The sequence below is a fragment of the Cyanistes caeruleus genome, chromosome 2 (assembly GCF_971803275.1).
Source record: "Cyanistes caeruleus chromosome 2, bCyaCae1.hap1.1, whole genome shotgun sequence".
In the NCBI taxonomy this organism is placed as follows: domain Eukaryota; kingdom Metazoa; phylum Chordata; class Aves; order Passeriformes; family Paridae; genus Cyanistes; species Cyanistes caeruleus.
Window position 1 is genome coordinate 51,593,935 of NC_141702.1, and position 19,334 is coordinate 51,613,268.

The 19,334-nt window shown below is 37.0% G+C and overlaps 1 protein-coding gene and 1 long non-coding RNA gene across 3 annotated transcripts in view; one reads left to right on the plus strand and one right to left on the minus strand.

The window, feature by feature from the left end:
- Nucleotides 1–19,334, plus strand: part of NKAIN2 (sodium/potassium transporting ATPase interacting 2) — a 529,063-nt gene that overhangs the window by 214,079 nt on the left and 295,650 nt on the right. The gene's annotated exons all lie outside the window — the stretch shown is intronic.
- LOC147654806 (uncharacterized) lies at nt 540–2,528 on the minus strand. Its single transcript, XR_015283177.1, has 2 exons — nt 2,455–2,528; nt 540–668 (listed from the first exon to the last, which is right to left on the minus strand). It is a non-coding gene; the product is annotated as an uncharacterized LOC147654806 (long non-coding RNA).

Consider the following 19,334-nt stretch of genomic DNA (forward strand, 5'->3'; position numbering starts at 1 on the left):
ATTTAAAATTGTTTTTTGAATTTAATTATTATGAGATGCATTTTTATTTTTTATATTTCATGTCTTGTTTTTTTTTAAAACTCCTCTGATTCCTATTAAAATATCCTAATATATTTTCTATTTTTCCATATGCATTTTTATCAGATACAGTATGAATAAGCTTAAGGTACTGTAAGTCTTAATTTTCTTTTTTTATGAATAGCTACATAAATTCTCAACTCTAGCACCACATGAGTCTTAGTTTTTTTTATCACATAAATAATTAATTATGGTCATTCTTCAAAAGCCACTTTCATTCTATTTGATAATGTTGTTAGTAGTTCATTATTTGTTGAACATGTACAAATTTTTTGTCATGTCTATTTTCCTTGAGGAATCCATTTCTTTTCCACAGTATTCTTGTTATTAGGAAGATATTATTTTATGTTCTGCTTATATTTTTCTTTCATAACAACAGGCTGTTACTCTTCCTTCCTGTGTTCACATATCCATATTCTTAATATTGTTAGCTTGAATGTATTTATAGACTGCAATCATGATTTTTCTTTTAGTGGATTATAAATTTAAGCTTTATACCCTTAGCTCATTTTTCTTGTTCTCTTCACTCTGTAATGTTTTTCTCCTGTTTCTGTTCATATTTTCTCATGTTTTCCTACGTCTTCCTTACACTGAAAAGCCAAAAATACAAGATTTAGGAGGGGAGACTGAACAAGGAAAAATACACACAGTTATAGTTATGAAGACACACCCTCTGTCAGTGAGGACCTAAAACTTTATTCTTTTTATGAAAGCCATATGATTATCTACCTGATCTGTATTAGAAATCAAATCCTTTATATGGCTGGGATAAAAGCATGTTCTTCCCACATTTTCTGCCTCATCATCAGCTGTTCCATTTCCTGGATTAGTGATTAACAGTCATTGGGCTGTTCTATCTTGTGGTGAGGGCTATCTCCAAATCCAGTTATTTTATTCTTGCTTTTTTTAACTGTAAGTGGCTGAAGTGATGTAGTTTGTATACCCTGAACTCTCACACCACACACACTTCATGGGATTGGGCACCTGGTTTGTAAATCAGAAAAGGACTAGGTAAAGAGAGAACTGTGGATTTGCTTACCTCTGCAAAGGTCGTTTTGGAACTCATTATACATCACAGTAGAAATTCAGCTGTCTGGGCAATTTTATTCAAGAAAGTGTAGACACTTTAAACCTTGCTTTTTGGGGGTTTGTTTTTTGTTTGATTTTTTTATTTTTTGTTTGTTTCTTTGTTTGGTTTTTTTTCATGTCATCTCCTATGCCTTTTGAGGCAGTTTTGAGCATGCATTAATAAATAAACAGCATAAGCCAACCTGGTTACCTTAACCACCTTCAGAATTAGCCTGCTGGAAACAGGAGTTGTTGGAACTTGGCTTGGGGACCACATTTGGGTTTAGGCAAAATAATCTAGCCTTTGCTGCCAAGGCAGCAAAACGTCATCCTAAACATTTTTCCTGGAAACTCCTCAAACATTTGTAAATACACAGATTTTACTTTCTCCTACTACTCACTGAGAATGCAAAAGAGCAATGCAAGGGACACCCCACAGTTCTGAGAAAGCTGCATTGTCTCCTACTGTCCTCAAACAACTGTGTAAACACAGTAAAAAAATACCAATTTTGTTGTTCTGAAATCATTGGAATATTAAGCAAAGACTTGTTAATTTAGAAAAAAAAGATATGTATAATTGTGTGAAGATGTACTGTGACAAGTGTTTCAAAAATCTGGAAACATCAGTCAATATCCTCAGCCTGATGTTAAAGCTTCTCTGCTCTATTTTCTTTAGAAAGTCATTTGCATCACATGTTGTTTGGCAAATGGAGACATTGTTTTATGTGTTACATTCTTGTACAGTTTTTAAAGCAGCAGGGATCTCTGGATGTCAGAATGGTCTATAAGCATAAGTGTTCTTCACTAAGGGCACTGGCATTATTCCAGCCATCTGTTCTAGAATAAATTCCATCCAGTATAAAGTTTTAAAATCAGTATGCTTTTTGCCGTTTTGGTTATGTTTGACTGAATATTTTATTGAGAAGTGTGCATAACTAAATATTGGTCAAACAACCCAAGCTGCCATTCTTCTCAGCAAAGCTTGGTTTGATTCAGGTTTTGTGCTGGAGTAGATGTAAAATGAAGTTTAAGACTAAACTTTTGGAGAATCAGGAATGTATTCTGAATTTGTTACTGAGGAGGTTCAGGGAAAGGAAAGTGCAAAACAAGAGATCTAAGAGCAATTTAATAATCCAAATTAGCTTAGGACAAGCTCATTCAAATGACAGAGCATCTTTTAAGGGATAAAAATTAACACTGCACATTAAATTTTGAATTCTCTTTGAGATGTATATCTTGACTTGATCTGCTAAGTATTGCTTCCTGCTGGCTTGGTGGCACGAATTCAGCAATACCCATTCAGCGTACCTTCACATGCGCCTTTCAGTGCAGATACGGCTCAGAACCACCACAGTGTAATCTTGTCTTTTCCTCAGGTCATTGCTGGGAGCCCTGGGAAAGGAAATACAGAGTGCTTCTGAAGGCTCTGGGTTGACTTTAGCACCTGGACTTATTGCTAGACAATCAAAAGGTCATAAAGGAGAGAATAAGGATCAAGGCTATTGTGACAGTGGTGGTTTAAGGACAGTGATTTAGATGGTCTGCCCATCACTGCAGTTGGTCAGAATTAATGTCTATATATCAGTCCTTTTTCTTCAGGTCAGAGAAGTCGTCTTGAAACCAAAGTAGCAATGTGTCACAAAGAAATCTGTGCTGTAAATGTCAATGCAGCAGCAATGGTTTCAAGGATGTTTCAATTAATCTTCTGTGCTTTCTAAAGGTGTGAGTTAGGCCTGCTTTAGAAAACTCTGATATAGGCATGTTTAGGTTACCCCTTTTTCAACCCTATAAAGTCAAAAAAAAAGAAAAAAAAAGCAACAAAAAAAAATGGAGAGAGGGCGATTTTATGGATTGAAAGACAATTTCTGAAATGCTTGGCTGAGGGCTTGCCAAAGGTTCATTGACAGCAAAGTATAATTACAGAATGAACTTATTTCAACAAAGATTGTTAAAAAGTTGCTATTTTTACAGAATAAAAAATGCATACAAAAGAAAAAAAACAATCCTGTATATGTTGATCTCAGGAAGAATTCAGAACTGAAAACTGTTTTCATGATGTGTCACTCCAAGATATTGCTTTTTTTACTGTAAAGTATTTTCTTTCCCAGTGAAGGGAAAGAAAGTCACAAAATCTCTTGTCTTCACAATAAGAGCAAGCAACAGGCTTTTTTCTGTTCCCATTCCAGGCTTTTTGTTAATTTTGTTGATCTATTTTCAGGAATTGCATAGACAATAATATCCACTGTATAAGAATTACAATTATCCTCACTCTTGCAGTTTTGCAAGTTGTTAGAGTGATCCGTATCCAGAGAAGTAGCTATAAAACCCAATCAGGAAATCTTTCTCCAAAAGAACTATTTCAAATCCAGAAACATCAGTCTGTTGAGAAAAGCAGTGCAAAATTGTCTAATTGTTATGGCACAGATTTCTTTTTATCTCAGCTCTTTCATGAGTTTGTGAGTTTGCTTTTCCTTTTGCTTTGTAAAGTAACATTTTCAATCTCTTCTTGTCTTTTCTCCTTGAAGATTTATACTCATCTACTGTTTGACCTTTTGCCAGAGAGCTTTGTAGTCCATAAACCCTTTTGTCTCCTTGCTACTTTCTCCAGAGTGATAGCTCTCTGGGAAATGTATTTCTTCTTTCCCTGGCTATCAGGACTAATCCAGTCAGAGACCCCCACTCCTTGCTAAGACACAGGGAAGGTGCTGCAGGCACTTTTAATGTGGAACGTGCCTCACCCTATTGACAGTTTCTTGGTTTGGCATGTGGGAATGATCATTGATTTATCTCAAAGTTCTGCCTCTGGCAGTGGCTTATAACGCAGTGCCAAAAACGACATCATACACATGGCACCTGAACAATTGGGTTATTCTGAGTAAAGTAGGATAAATTGATTCTTTCAATGTGATTGTGAATATTTTTTTTAATTATTTTTGTAACTGGTGCCCCTATGACTGCAGCATGTCTGAGGGCCTGTTGTCTGGATTTCCTTTGTGTGAGGTAAAAAAGATGAAGAGCTGGTGTTATGTGGTAACATAGGGTATTGTGGAGAAAGCCAGATACTCAATCAGGGATAAATTCAAACAGAAGCTGTCCTCCATGCAAGGTGCAGGGACTGCAGCATCCTTGATAGAGTACTTTGCAATCACAGCACTGGCATGAAAAGCACTTTTGGCCAATTACACTGGAAAGATCTAGTATGTTGAAATTAGTAGCAGTAGGGAAGTTTAAATAAAGGGTGTCTCTAGATTCTTTTTTCTTTTTGTTTAAAGATACAGGGATTTATCTGTAATAAAATGTCTGACCAGAAAAAAATGCTGTTAGCTGTGTGTATTTGAAAACATTTCATGATTTCATACAGCTGCATTTAAAAATACATCCAAAACCAGACTAATAATTTGTGAGCGCTGACTGAAGTAATCACTTATGGATTTTTCTGATTGCAAATTGAAGGTTTTATGTTTACATACAAGTCAGGTTTTGATTTTGGCTTTTTTTACGTTATTTAGTCTTGTCATTTGGGCCTTTAGGAAATAGCATGGCATCATGTTTCCAATGTCAGAGCCAGAGGTCTTTTATTTTCGTTGGATATTTTTTGTTATTGTTGTTGGTTGGTTGTTTTTGTTCTATTTTTTCTGGGGGTGGGGAGAGATGGGCTGAGGACTTTACTAATTAAAAGTGATTTGTTTTCATGATCTGGATGAAGTGTTTTCACCAGATGCCTAAGATACCTCTGAGATTCGGGCAGAAATTTGTCACATCAACCAGGAAATCCTTATCAAAACACAGCTTGGATCTCTGGCGGCACTGAGTGTATCGTTTGATAAGTGAGTCCTATTTTCTTGTCTGCTCACCAGTCCTTTCTAGCAAAGGGCATTTATTAAGGAAACAGATGGGGAAACATCAGTTATCTTTTGTGCCTTCTGTTTTCTATAAAGGCCAGCAAGACAAGGCAAGCTCAACCAAAATAATTGAAGGCTTCATAGAATAAGTCAGGTAAGTCAGGATAGGATAGATTCACTATAGCTCCAGCAGCCCTATAGTTCCTGATTTTTTAAAAAGTGTTTTTCATGCAGATTGGTAAAACAGCTCAAATTTTGAAATGCCACAGAAATTCTCTTTCAAATAAATTTTGATCAATGACATTACTTTCACTATACATGTTATTGGTATAAACCATTTCTGAATAAAGATTTTTTTTTAAATTGAGAGCCCCAGAGGTTCTCAACCACCAGCTGCAATTTTTATGGACTTCTGCAGGAATAGTGAAGCATTATAAAAATCCTAAAATGTCTTTAATCAGAATCATAGTTATTAAGTGCAGTATTTTTTTGTCCTGCTTTTAAGTTTATCAAAGATATGTGGTGGGCTGACCTTGGCCAGCTGCTGTGTGCTCACCTTGTTGTTCTCACTTCCCTTCCTTAACAGAACACGGGCAAAAAAATTAGATGAAAAAACTCATGGCCCAAGATAAATTCAAGGAGATCACTCACAAATTATTGTCAGGGAAAAAACAGATGTAATTGGGGGAAAAAAATACCTATGTTTATTGCCAATTAAACTGGATTTGGATGGTGGGAAACAAAAACTGAACACTTATTCCTCTGCCTGGCTTTTTTTTCTCAGCCTCAACTTTACTCTGTCATTCCTAACTCCTCTATCCCCCTCTCTCCACTCCTGCCTTATGCTGTTTCCCTGCTCCAGCCTGGCCTCTCCAGAGAGTGCAGGAAACTCTGTCCAGGCACATGGAGCACCTCCTCCTCCTCCTCCACACTTCCATCCTGGGCCTCAAAGGTCTGTTCCTCACATGTTTTCCCCTCATTAATTGCTCATGGGTTGTGTCCTGCCCATCCCTACACACACTTCCCCAAGGCACCACCATCGTGTCTGGGGGGCTCAGCCTTGCCCTAGGATGGGTGAGTTGGAGCCCACTGGAACTGGCCATGTCTGTCACAGGGCAGGTCCCCCACTGCCTGGGCACCCAGCACAGGTTTACTAGTAAAATGAGAGTTAATTAACTGTACTAGAATGAGAACAGTAGGAGTTATAGACAATTTCTTTCATCTGATTTTTTTCATGCCTAGGCTTCATACTTCTCGTAACTATGAGGCTTTTAATTTTGTTCACTAATGGGATATTTCTTAATTTATAGTGGTAAGTTAAATAAATAAGAAGGTAATCACAAAAACCTGAGAGAATTTCTCATAAAAATTCTCCTGAAGAAAGTATATAAAGAGTGAACAGTACCAGTTAAATATGAGTTGTTTTTTTTGCGACAATATCTTCTATGCATGCATGGGATTACAGCAGTTTAATCAGATTTAGTGATGAAATGCTGCTCTAGCAGTATTGCAGTCACACAAACTTGTGTTAGGCAATATCCCATAAAACACTCTGAAAGGACAGCATGGGGTTCCTCAAGCCTACATGGTTTTGCCAGTGAAGGACAGAAGGAGGAGCACAGTGACATGGTGGAACAGCACAAGTTAAGAAACACATTGGCAATTAAAAATATCATGTTAACATATACCATAAGATCATTAATCTCTCTGTGTCTTAACACTATCTCAAGTATTGAAGAAGAATATTAAAAAAAAATTAAAAGAGTGTTAATATTTTCTGCAGTGTAGGAAGTATTGTTTCATATTATTTTGATGCTGTTGAGATATCTGATGATATTATCCCTCAGACAATATTAATAGCTTGCCTGTTATGGTAGTCATAATACCTAGATACAAGTGGAATTATATTTCCCATTACCTAGTTTAATGAACCAAATGGGTAAAAAAACAGTCATAAGCATGGATTTGTAAGCCCATATAATATATGTACATAAGTCACCTTTTTACAAATGCTAAGTGTCAGCATAAATCCATGTTTGCTGCCTTTGAATAGCAGGAAAAGAAGTTTGAATCCCTACCTTAGTACTTTCTTTGTCCAGATTTGTGTTGTTTTCAATCACTACTTGTTTGCCATTGATATCACTGCGGCTTTCCAAGGCAATGAAATTGTTGTATTATTGCTACAATAATGCAGTTTTTTTATAGACTTCTGATACCAACCGTGTTTTCTGTTATCTCTAGTCACTTCTGTTTGTGGATTCACAAGAAGAAGTGCTGTCATTGTGATTTGGAGGTGTCTTAAAAATAACCTTTTTTATTTTAATGTTTTTGTTCTTCTAAGAAGATATGTATTGTGTAGCATAAATTTTACAAAGTCAAGGAGTCTAGAACTCTTAGCTACCTGCATCTCAAGGAAACTGTGCAAAGTTCTCGGAAAGTCCCTGATCCAGCCAACTTAGGAGTTCAGTCTCTCTTTTCAAAGCAGAACTTGAATTTCTTTTGTTTAGAGGCAGCTATTCATCGGTCACCAAAATTGCTGCACTTTTCCACTAGTGCCAAATTCACTTTCCCTTTTATAACTTAATAAGGTGTAGCTTTTTTTATTGGCCAACATTCAGTGGTTGGTGGGTCACTCACAAAGCATGGAGTCTTCCATCTGCCATTCTTTCCTTCCTATCCAGACTTAAGAGAGTATGTATTTTCTCTTCTAAATATTGCACTTTAAGCTTGCAAAAGACTTTTTCTGTCTTGTGCTCCGGCTTGCATGATGTGGCACTAATCTGCCATATCTGAGTAATATTCTTTTTCATTTCAAAACACAGTGACTACTGGTTTGTTCTTATTACAGTGACAGTATTGAGTGGGGATGTATCCTGTCGCAGCTACCAGATGTGTCACCTCTTGGTGCCATGCTAGCTATGCTGATATAAAGGGGCTAATAAAAATAAGGAATTGTTCATATTTTGTATGCTTTTAAAGCTTCAGGAATACCATCAATTTATTGTTAACGTACTTGACAGTCTTACATTTTTTTGTGGCATTAATTATTAGAGCCAGATAATAATATAAGTAACAGATGTTTATTATAAATGGATAGATGGCTCTTTTCAGGTTCTTGATAAAAAGTGCACCTAAAAGTTGTCTTTAGTGCAAGCAGAGACTGCATACTTCACTGTCAGCTCCATACTGGTATATTCAACTGGGTGAATTTTGGTAGATCTCCAGCCTTCTTGTTCTTCAAGTCCGTATTTTTAAAATTAAGATGGTGGTGTTTCATGTCCTTTACAAGAGTGTTTGGATAAAAGGCACAGTTACAGAATTCCACATTTATATATGTAGGCTTGCTAACAACCACAGAGGATCTGAACAAATGAAGAGAAATAGCTGAGTAGGATCAGCTCTGTAATACCTATCCCAGGATAAACAAAAGTTACCCATCACAAAAAGATTCCTAAATCCAAACTTGAGGTAGATTTGTTGTAGCCTCAATTTATCCACAAATAAAATGAGTTATTTTTTGCTCATCTTTGCTCTCCATCTTTGCCCCTCCTGTATCTTGACATGTAAGTAAATGGAGTCTTTTACAGTATTCAAAAGTTTTGAATTAGTGCTGTTCAACATCACATTGAATGCATGTGTGTGTGCAATAAGCTGAAAATGAAAACAAATGGATAAGGATTTGTAAATAAAGGATGTGATTTCATTTTATACTCTCCTAATTCTTGGTCTTTCCCATTAGCCACTAGAGAGCAGCTTTCTACAGGACCTGAGGGAGATTACTGTCCTGCAGAGTTCCTGAAATGTAAACAGGAATGTCTCCAAAATGGTCATGTTTAAAAGTCATTTTATAAATAAGTTCAGGCAGTATGATTTTAGATCATATTGGTTTTGTTCCTGACCCAATTTAAATCTTAACGCTTCAGACTTCAAGTGTCTGATGGCATAATGTTCTGTGACTTAAGCATAAGCATACATATTCTTATATGCCATCAATGGGCATCATTTTAATAAAGTTGATGATTTTGCAGTTATATCACTGCAGTTGAAATTGGGAAAAAAAAAAATCAAAAAAAGGAACCAAACCCAAACCTGTAAGCTGTTTCAAATGGAAGATAAAAAAGCCATATTAGATGAGAACAAAAGATCACCTAAGCACGGAAATTTGCCTCAAGCAGCAGCCAGTTGCAGTTGCCTAGTGAACAGTGCAGGACCCTGTAGAGCATGGTCATTCCTTCAATTTACCCTCTCAGCTTTCAGCAGTTGGTAATTATGAGACTTCTTAAACCAAAGACTGTAGCAAGACTATCATTTTTATCTGCTATCAATGGACTAATTTTCCATGAAATTATCTGAATTTTTTCTGTCTAAAACACAAAAGCCTGTGGAAATGTATTTCTCAGGTTCTTATTAATCCTGTGAAAATATATTTCCTTTTTTTTCTTTCCAGTTTTTCTCATTTCAATGCAGCCAACTGCCTCTGTGGCTAGTGCTAGAAAAAGTAATGAAACTTGCTCCTTACCTATTTACTTTATGTAATCCTTGACTTTAAAGAGTTTTTCATATTCCCCTACATCTCCCTTTTACTGACTTCAGGACTCCTAATTGGTTTAGTCTGTCCTCAGTAGAAATCCTCCACTATTCTGATAATCCCTGCTATATTTCTTTGTACTTTTCCAGCTTTACTGTATCTACATTTGCAAGTGTGGTGCTCTCTTCGATAGTGCAGTTTTCTGTTTCATTGCCCACTCTTAATTTTGGGTTTCTTTATCATCAAGCTAACATTTTATGCTAATTTTCTGGAATAATTTTATAATTTTCTGGATAGTGATTGTTATTTTAGAATCATCCACTGTGTACAGTAAGTATTCTTTACCATGGAGGTACATAATTTTGCATTTATCAGGATTTTATTTCATCCGTCATTTTGATGCCTAGTCATTCACTGTTGTAATATCCTTTCCAATAATATTCTGCCAATTTTAATATTGTCTACCTTGCAAATTTGGATGGACATAAAGTTTCAGCACTTTCCCACAAAACTTCCTATTACAACATACTTCCTTCATGTGTTCAGTACTGCTGAAGTTTTATGAAAGAAGTTATACTGGGAAGGTTCTGTCGCTGATTCTTAACATCTTTTAGTAAAAATAATGTTAATTCTCCCATAAAAAATTGCATTAATTTTTTTTTCCCAATCTAACTTGTAATGTACCATACAAAGAAGAAACTGGTCAAACAGCATTTGTGCAAATGTATACTCCATCACACTGACTGTTGACAAGACATTTGTTTGTCTCACCTCTGACTTCTGGCATACTTTTACAAGAGTGGAAGAGAAAGTCCAGTGTATAATAATGCTGAAAGTTAATACTTGCCTTTGAACAGCTTTCACCTTACAGAGTAAACAAAATAAAGTATTCACAATTGCTTAACTAAGCTAGGAATTTAATAGTTAGAGAAAGCCAATGAAATCTACAGTTCCACATGGATCCATTTTGAGATCATGATTTAAATACTGCCTAGCTGTGTTACCTTGAAACTACAAGATTTTGTCTGAATCCCATAGGGAATCTGTGGCAATCCCTGGAATAGCATAGACCCCAGTACTCCATTCCTAGAGTATCACATCTATTGATTAATTTAGTAATAATTATGGTTCTTTTAGATTAAATGGATGGATCATATTCATTCTTTCTTGCTTAGGTACCTGCACTTAGTCAGAATGGCCTACAGTGACACTCACTTTAATTCAGTATACCAAAAATTTGGTGGAGATTCAATACCTAAAATGAAGGCAGAAGTTAGAGTCCTAGACTGGGTAGACAGGACCTCACCTCTGCTTTCTAAATAGAAGTTATGACTAGGATGGGCCCGTGGCTTCTTTCCTAAGATAGTATCCTTACAAGAGGAGGGTCTAGTTAACCCAACAAACCCTAAGCTCAAAGGGTTTTACAGCCACGTGTGGGGTGAAACCTGCTGGGCAGAAGATGAAGGAAGAGACTTGCAGTGTAGCAGCACTCCCCACAGCAGGGAAGACAGTTCCATCTAGAGGGGAGCAGCTATGCAGGAATCCATGGTTCCTCACAAAGTGAGGACATGAACATCCCTAAAACTATTATTGGTGCTGACAACCATTGTCAGTTCTCAACAGCAATCTAAGAAATCTGGGGGTGCTTTGATGAGTCTTCCAAAGTTATCCTTACCCTAAAGTTTTATTTTTCACCATAATTTACTTTCTATAGTGAGATTTGTTACTGGAAAATTTGATGACTCCTGTTTTTTCTGCTTATATTCTCAGATGTGTACAAGCTTTATCTATTCCTTCTTCTCTCCAATGTAGAATTACCTGTCAATATCAGGGCATCTTGAATGGACATTGATCCTTTCTTTCCTTGGCTGAGGTAACAGAGCAGCAGGGGTGAAAGAGGTTCATTTACTTTTTCCTGCTTAGAAAGAAGGCAGTTCTCCCTAACTGAAGTTCCTTTTCCACCAAACTGCATTGTTTGCCAGGGACAGCAGTTTCCTGTATCTTCACAGTAAATGGAATTCCAATCAGTATGTCATCAGGCTAGAAGCAAACCACTGGGTAAACCAGTACCAGTCAAAGCAGTGCCATGCAGCACAAAGCAGGAACCAGCAGGTGCTGCATTCATTGCATACAGGTATGCTGTTGCCCTAGCAGAGAAGCAGCAAGCACAATATTATCAGATGATCTTTTCCTTGAGTTAAAAATACTCTCTCTAGAGAGGTCACCTCTACCACTAAGAAACGCTTAGGCATTTGGTGTTATGTAAATGTTATTTTTTCCTATTTTTCCATTGATACTAGGAGTTTGCTTTGGAAAAGATGCTGTTGCTACCCGTAAATAATTGTATTAAAAGATGCTGTCTAGCAGGGATTAGAAAGTCATAGACATGCATCAGTTAAAACATTGACTAACACATTTATAGGAAGACAGGTTAACTGTTACATATTTTACAATTTTGTGTATCATGCAATATGAAATTAAAGTGAATGCTCTTAGCCTTCCCCTCCTAGTGTAACACACACAAAATTGGTCAAAATCAATTATAAACATCTCTTTTTTTGACAGGTGATGACTAGATGGAAGATTGGTTTTTTTTGTAAATTCAAGGTGGTAATTTATTGACAAGCCAGGGCATTTAAAATGCTAGACTTAAGTAGCTAACCTAAAATTGTCAGGTTCAGTTTTGTTTCTGGGATTTTTTTGCTGTTGTTTTGGCTTTTTTGGGTTTGTTTTTTTGATTTTGTGATTTGGTTTTTTTGGTGGTTTGGGTTTTTTTTTGGTTTTTGCTAGGCACTGTAGAAGGCTCTGGCTCAGGCAATGTAATTTGCCTTTCATAGTCTATCACAAGGCTCATGATTATTTCTTACAACAAAATATTCAGTGCAACAAATTAGTAGATTCTGCTATGTTGGTTGGGCTTCATTCCAATTTCTGCCTTAGTGATGCTGGCTGCCTTCAGCACTGCCAGCACAATAATTATTGCTGCGTTTTCTAGACCTCATGAAACCAGCAAGGTGATCACCCCCTTGGAACAGCTGGGGATATGAGGTATGAAAAAGAGGAAAGAAATTGCTGCAACTCTGTGCTATCTTGCCAGCAAGTGCCACTTGAATGGTGACAGCTATTGGCAGGGATAGGCCTCTGCTGGAGGAGAGCTTGCAGCAGTCCTAGGTTATTATAGCTTGTGCTGCTTCCAAGAGGAGCTGCTGTGGGCACTGAATTAACAAAAGCAAATTGAAAGGTGGGGAAAACAAAGATTCAAAGGCAAACGCGGAAGGGTGGAGGATAAATTCTGACAAGGAAGCAATTTTTGGTGTGTGATTGGCTTTCCTTATGAAGAAAAATCCTTCCACAAACACTGTCATGTCAGCCATGCAGGTTTGTTAGGTTTGTTAGGTTTGTTAGGTTTGTTAGGCAACCCTCTCCAGCCTTCCTCACAATGGTAAGTTATCAGCTGGTGTCAGCAAATGGATGCTGTTCTTCTTTCAATACAGCAAAATACAATATTTTTTATCAATTTTTTACCATATGAAGAACACAAGGGAAGTTTTAGAAGTCATATTTTATCTATTTAACAGTATTGTCATCATTAAAATACCTTCTGAGAGTGTGCCACTGTGCCTGAGTGCATAGTTTGGGTAAGCAAACGAGTTTAATCCAGGACACAGCACGAGCCTTCAACACACAAAATAAACACCCAGTAAAAATCAGACTTTAGTCTCAAATTAATTGATGTAAATTATTCTCAAATAAAAGTTTTTAACAGAAATAAACATTTATGCAAGTAAGCAGGCCAATTATATCCATCTTCAGTATCTCTGCTTCTTTTCCCTTTCTTTTGAAAATATTTATTCCAAATACATTTTTTCTGGACTTCTGCATGGAAGTGTATATTTTTACACCATTGCCATCACTACTAACACCTATTTCCTCTATATAATATATCACTAAGCATTCATCTTGTGTCTTTATTCTTTTGTCAGTGCTTTGCATCTATCCTTTTCCTCGTCCCTCACATTTTAACTTTCCAGTGTGACAGCCTGAAAGGAGAGCTTTGCAACTCACCAAGTTGGAACTTTATAGAAGTTGTCCCTTTTTCTGTATTTATTAGTTTTTAAGTTACAAAAGCTTAGATGCAAATAGATAGTATTTCAAAAAGAATGTATTAAGAGAAGGAAATATTTGCATCCATACATGAATTGGCTACTAAAAAAAGTTCAGCACACCTAATTAGTATATTACTCATTACAGACTAACTTTGTATTCATTGCATTTGTCATAGGGGCTAGCGAAAAGAAATTATCAGACTGCTTCTTAATTTTATTGAGGTGTTAATGTTGGAAAAGCCTAGAGAATGAGACTATAATCCATACTGCTTACTTATATTACAGAGGCTGTGTTTCCAGAGGCAGATAATAGGTTTTATATTTTTTCAAAACAGAGAGCTTAGCGTCCCACTCATTTAAACATATTGTTTCATAAAATCAGGAAAAACCCACCCCTTTGTGTTTTTCTTGAAATATTCAATGAGAGCAGTGTCTGACTGACTCACTCTAGCTGTCCATGGGAATTGGAATGACCTAGAATTTTCCTGTAATGACAATGACAGCACTGAGTTCTTCATATGCTGCCTTTTATCCCCTTATAATCATGTTCCAAAGAAGATTGAGTAAAAATGATGAAATATGATGCCAATTATCTGGTTCCAATCAACAGTTCTTGAGCTGAATTAAGTATTGAACTAGCCTATGAGAATGCCATATTTTCTTTACAAAATAAAAAAAAAAAGTAAAAAAAAAAAAAATAAAAGCAAATAAAAAGCTTGATGTTTTGGATAGAAATGTATATTTGTAGAACTGGGTTGTAGACAATAATCAGTGTTTCCCAGCTGCCATGGAATTTAAAGGTGCTGGACCTGGGATTTGGGAACACAGGACATCTGGAAGATGCAATGTAAGATCTTGTGCTTCTTGCTTGGATTCTGTGTAGAGACCAGATGACAAATCTGACTCTGAGGTAGATATGTTACAGAGAGATGCCTTGATTCCTACTGTAGTTCTTGGAGTTCCCTGAGGATGGATGTCTTCATACACAGGTAATAGGCAAAGTTCAGCAGGTAGAAATTTTTCTGTCTATAACAGATGTCATTTTTCTTCCATAAAGTTATCTGCATAGTTTAAATATCACTTGTCAGGTGATGCCAAGGCATGAAAACGTAGCAGGTGCTTCAAATATTCTGTGTAGTAATAATGATTACTCCAGTAGAAGCATCTTAAGAGAGAGATTTCTGTAAGGACAGGAAAGTCAGCATTCTGCTTATCCAGGTTTAATTGTGGAATGAGAGATTACAAAGGAGCCCTCTGTGCCATACAGTTCTGACACAGACTACTTGTCATTCTCTCACCATGTTGCTTTGTGGACACTCTTATATGCCTGCACACAAATAAAACCATCAGGACACAACGACTGGTGACCCTAGATTGGCTATTTTCTCTTGATGGAGTCCTCTGATACTAAATGCCTGGTTCCTATTATTATGAGACTCAGTCCTGAAGAGATAATGAGTGATCCCTGCCAACTCCACTCAAAATAATTTGACTAATGAGGTTTCTTACAGGTGTGCCTTTCCTGCTGAGAAATAGAGACTAATTTTTGCTGTTGTTATAGGCTGATTCTTTTTTCAGGTATTAAGCCAGAGTTTGTTCTGGACTGAGAATTTTACACAGAAGACAGGTTCAATACCTGAAGATACCTGAGATACTTTCTTCTGTAAATTCCATGACAGCATTATCACATCTTTCTTCAGTTTACAAATGTAATATAATATAATTTGAACCAGTGTGTAGAAACTACTTGTATCTTTTTAAATGAAACCAAGACCTATTTTATTGTTAAATATCTCCATAAAGACAGAAACAATTTGAAAATATTTGATAAGGCTAATCTTTCTGAATTATCTCTGAATGCTTGATTTTGCCTTCAGGCTTTACTGCAGGCCAATTCAGACTATTCAATTATAAATTATTATTATTAAATCTTAATTCAAAAGCAATTTTACATTTAGAATTGGTTCAAGATTTCTCAGCAGTGTCAGTAAAACTGAATTTTGCAACCTTAAAGCAAGGTGTGGGTGCCAGTGTGTTGCACTGTATTAGGAGCAGCGAGGCAGCACAACACAGACTCTCTCATGGGTTGCACAAGAGAGCAAAGTTTTTTACCCTTGCTCTTTATTTATAGACAGGTCTGAGAAGGTCCAAGAGGTAAAATTCTCATTGGTAATTAAACCAACATATCCCCATCATTGGTCAAGTGGAGCACCACCCCTTGACTTTTCCTTGGAAATAAACAACAAGGATCCTAAACAACACCTGCAAAGCTTGTTGTCTTTCTTCAAGGACTGTTGGGATTCTTCCTTATGCTTTCTCAAGCCAGAGTGAGAAGCTTGTGTGACTTAGTTTCACACAGGCTCTGTGTTCCCTGCTTGCTTTTTGCATTTAGCATCCACACCAGTGCTTCGATGTTGTTGCTAGAAGGATGTGAACAGGGGAGAGAAAGATTAAGATTAAGAGAGAGAGATGGAGGGAGAAATAAGGGTCAGCCAAAGAGATGGAAGAAAACTCCTATGTTGGCAGTGTTTAATTCCCACTGGTGGTCACTAACCCATCTGTCACGATCCCTCCTTTGGCCACAGTCACAGCTAACCTTGTTGTTACACCTCCTTGCTGGCACTTGGCAGCTGAGTGTTTTGTGCTATAACATTATCTTGGTTTTAAGGTTAAAAAAACCCTCATAACTTGACCCAGTTTGTCAGTTTGAGAGCAAACCACTTTTATGCACCTCTCCCAGGGTTTGGTGGAGTGCAAATATGTCTTATTAAATAATGTGCAAATTGTTATTAAAAGTGTTCATGAACAGGAAATAAAATAGGTTACAGCTATTAAAACTTTTAGCACCTGTTGCTAAATTTCATCCTGTAGCTGAACTACATCCTGTACTATGAGACTTTTTGATAGTTTCATGGGTAGACATAAGATGGATTTTTAAGGTTTTCTTTCAGACACGCAAAGGGATGTGTTCATACACATATCCATGACTTGCTACTGGTGGCTAGCCAGAAGCAAGAAACTCTACTGTCTTAGAGCATACACATATGCACACACACACATAATTTGCTGCACCCTGATTTTAATATTTGAGATCTAAATTGTGGCATGAACTTAAGGCTCTAACCCATCTAAGGAAGTCATTGGGATTGAGTGTGCAATTGTATGCAAAACAATTGTATGTAGAAACAATTGTATGTAGAAACAAATTAACTGGAATGCTCTGCTGCTTTCAAGAGTATTGAAATCTAATTTACCTCACAAATTCTAGATTTTTGTTGTTTTAAATGTTAGCAAAAGTGAATTTGGTATAATAAAAACTATAGCCATTTGAGGCACAATTACCTCTACAATGCTGTGTAGATACGCTTCTCACTACTACACAACAGCAAACCTACTACAGAAAACTTGTACTTGCCATTTTTTTATTATTCCATGCTCAGTTAGGGAAGGCAGCAACTGAGACTAAGAATGCACTCTGTACCTGTGGAGAGGTTTGTTGTCCTCAGTAGGTCACAGTGGAAATCCACTTATACACAATGCAATGCAGGAATGTGGTCCTGCACAGGATTTTTAAAAACTATGATTACCTTCTTATCAAGTGTGGTGAAGACCTATTCCTTCTCTCAGCAGTGTCATACAGATTAAGGATGGTGGCTTAGTATTTTATATGTGACTCCTCTGAGGAATGAATGGGCAAGTGGAAGCTAATTCCTTCTTGATTTTGACTTAAATTACCTTTTCTTGCCATGGTTTTGATGGTATACATTAGACATGCTGAGAAAAACATCGTGTCTGCAGCTCTTCACAGGACTTCATTATAATGATGTCTTTTTTTCTTACCAAAAAAAAAAAAAATTGTTTTTATTTACTCTGCTGTCTTGCAGTGAAGGACTTGACTCACATGCACATGCACACATCCAGATGGGTATGTGTACTTTGTATAGATTTGACTTTCAAAATATTAATCTGTTTTTCTGCTAGGTGACTGTAGAGAATTTTCTGAGTAACTGGGCCCTCTATCTCAGGATACTATCTGAAATTTTGATGAAAAATTAAATGAACCTCTCTAAGGAATGGCACAAATAAATGCATCCTGCCTCAAAATGATGGAAGTGCTGGGGAAGTTTTAGCTGGGGATATTGTAGTCATCCAGGCAGGCTTTAGCATTAGAAATCATTCATAAGCTAGAGGCCCAAAAATACTTGTATTTATTTGGCTCTTTTTAATTTTCTATACCATAGAGCAAGAACTGAAAGTCATTAAAAAACTTAAAAGCTAACTTAAAAGCAGAAGAGAATTATTAGATGTGGGCATCTGATACAACACACTTTTGCTGAGGGGTCTTAATGAGTTAGTGATTAGAGCTTAATTTCTTTAGCTCATTCTTAATGTGCACCAGTCAATGATATAAACCACGGTTGTTTAATTCCCCTGCACTGTAATTTAAGCTAATACTCTTCCTCCCTTGGAGTTTTCTGAGACTCTGTTACCACCACTCAGCCAGTTGTGTGACCCTGCCCCAGCCCTGGTGTGCTGAGTGCCCATGTGCTGTGTTTGCTGTCCAAGGACCTTGGCTGGCAGGGACTGTACACATCCTCTTGTGTGTGTCTGCCTATGTGCACCTTAATTTATATCAGTGCAAAGTCTAGATTCTGTATCATTGTAAAGTAGTCATGGTTGAGTTTTTTTCTCAAGGACCTTTCTGAGCAAAGGCACTTAGTCATTTTCCATTTTGGAGTTTGTGTTATAAATCATCTTTTGACTGGTTTCTCCTTTGTGGTTCCTGTCTGAAATTCTAGTCCAATCATATACTTTAAGAATTATCTCCAAATGTTTTTCATTTTCCTCTGGAAATTCAATTCATAGATCCCTCAAGGTTAGTAACACTGTTAATCTATTAACAACCAGCCTTTGACAAGAATCTGGAAATAGTTTTTGAGCTATGCCAATTTAACAGTGTATGGGTTCATTTTATTTTGTACTTATTTTTACAACAGTTAGCAGGAGTCTGGAAAAAAAATAATGCATTAGTAAAATGGTTCACTTTATTTAAAGTCTTCTGAAATTTTATCAGTGAATACATCAAATAATCTCCCTAAGACAATGTGGTGGGTGCTTAATTTCTAACATTAGAACCTGACTGTCCCTAACCCAGTGAACATTCTGAGTTCGCTGCATTATTAGAGGGGAGTTGAATTAAAACATATTTTCGTTTTCTAACCATATGATACGTTTTCATCCAAACCATCCATTTTTGGGCATCCATCCTATCATGGGCAGGATCACCTTGCACTAGACCACATTTCTCAAAGCCCCATCCAGCCCCAACCTTGAACATCTCCAGAGACTGAGTTCCCAACTGCTCTGGGCAACCTCTTCCAATGCCTTGCCACCCTCGCAAGAAAAGAGTTTCTTCCTAATATCTAATCTAAACCTATCCTCTTTCAGATTAAAGCCATTTCTCCTTGTCATGTCATTACATGTCCTCACTAAAAAAATCCCTCTCCAGGCTTGTAAGCCCCTCTTTGCTACTGGGAGGCTATTAAAAGGCCTCCCTGAAGCCTTCTCTTTTCCAGGCTGAAGATTCCCAGCTCTCTCAGCTGTGATCATATGAGAGGTCTTCCAGCCCTGTGACCAACTTAGTGGCCTTAGTGGACTTGTTCCAACCAGCCTATGTCTTTCTTGTGCTGAGAGCTGGATGCAGCACTGCAG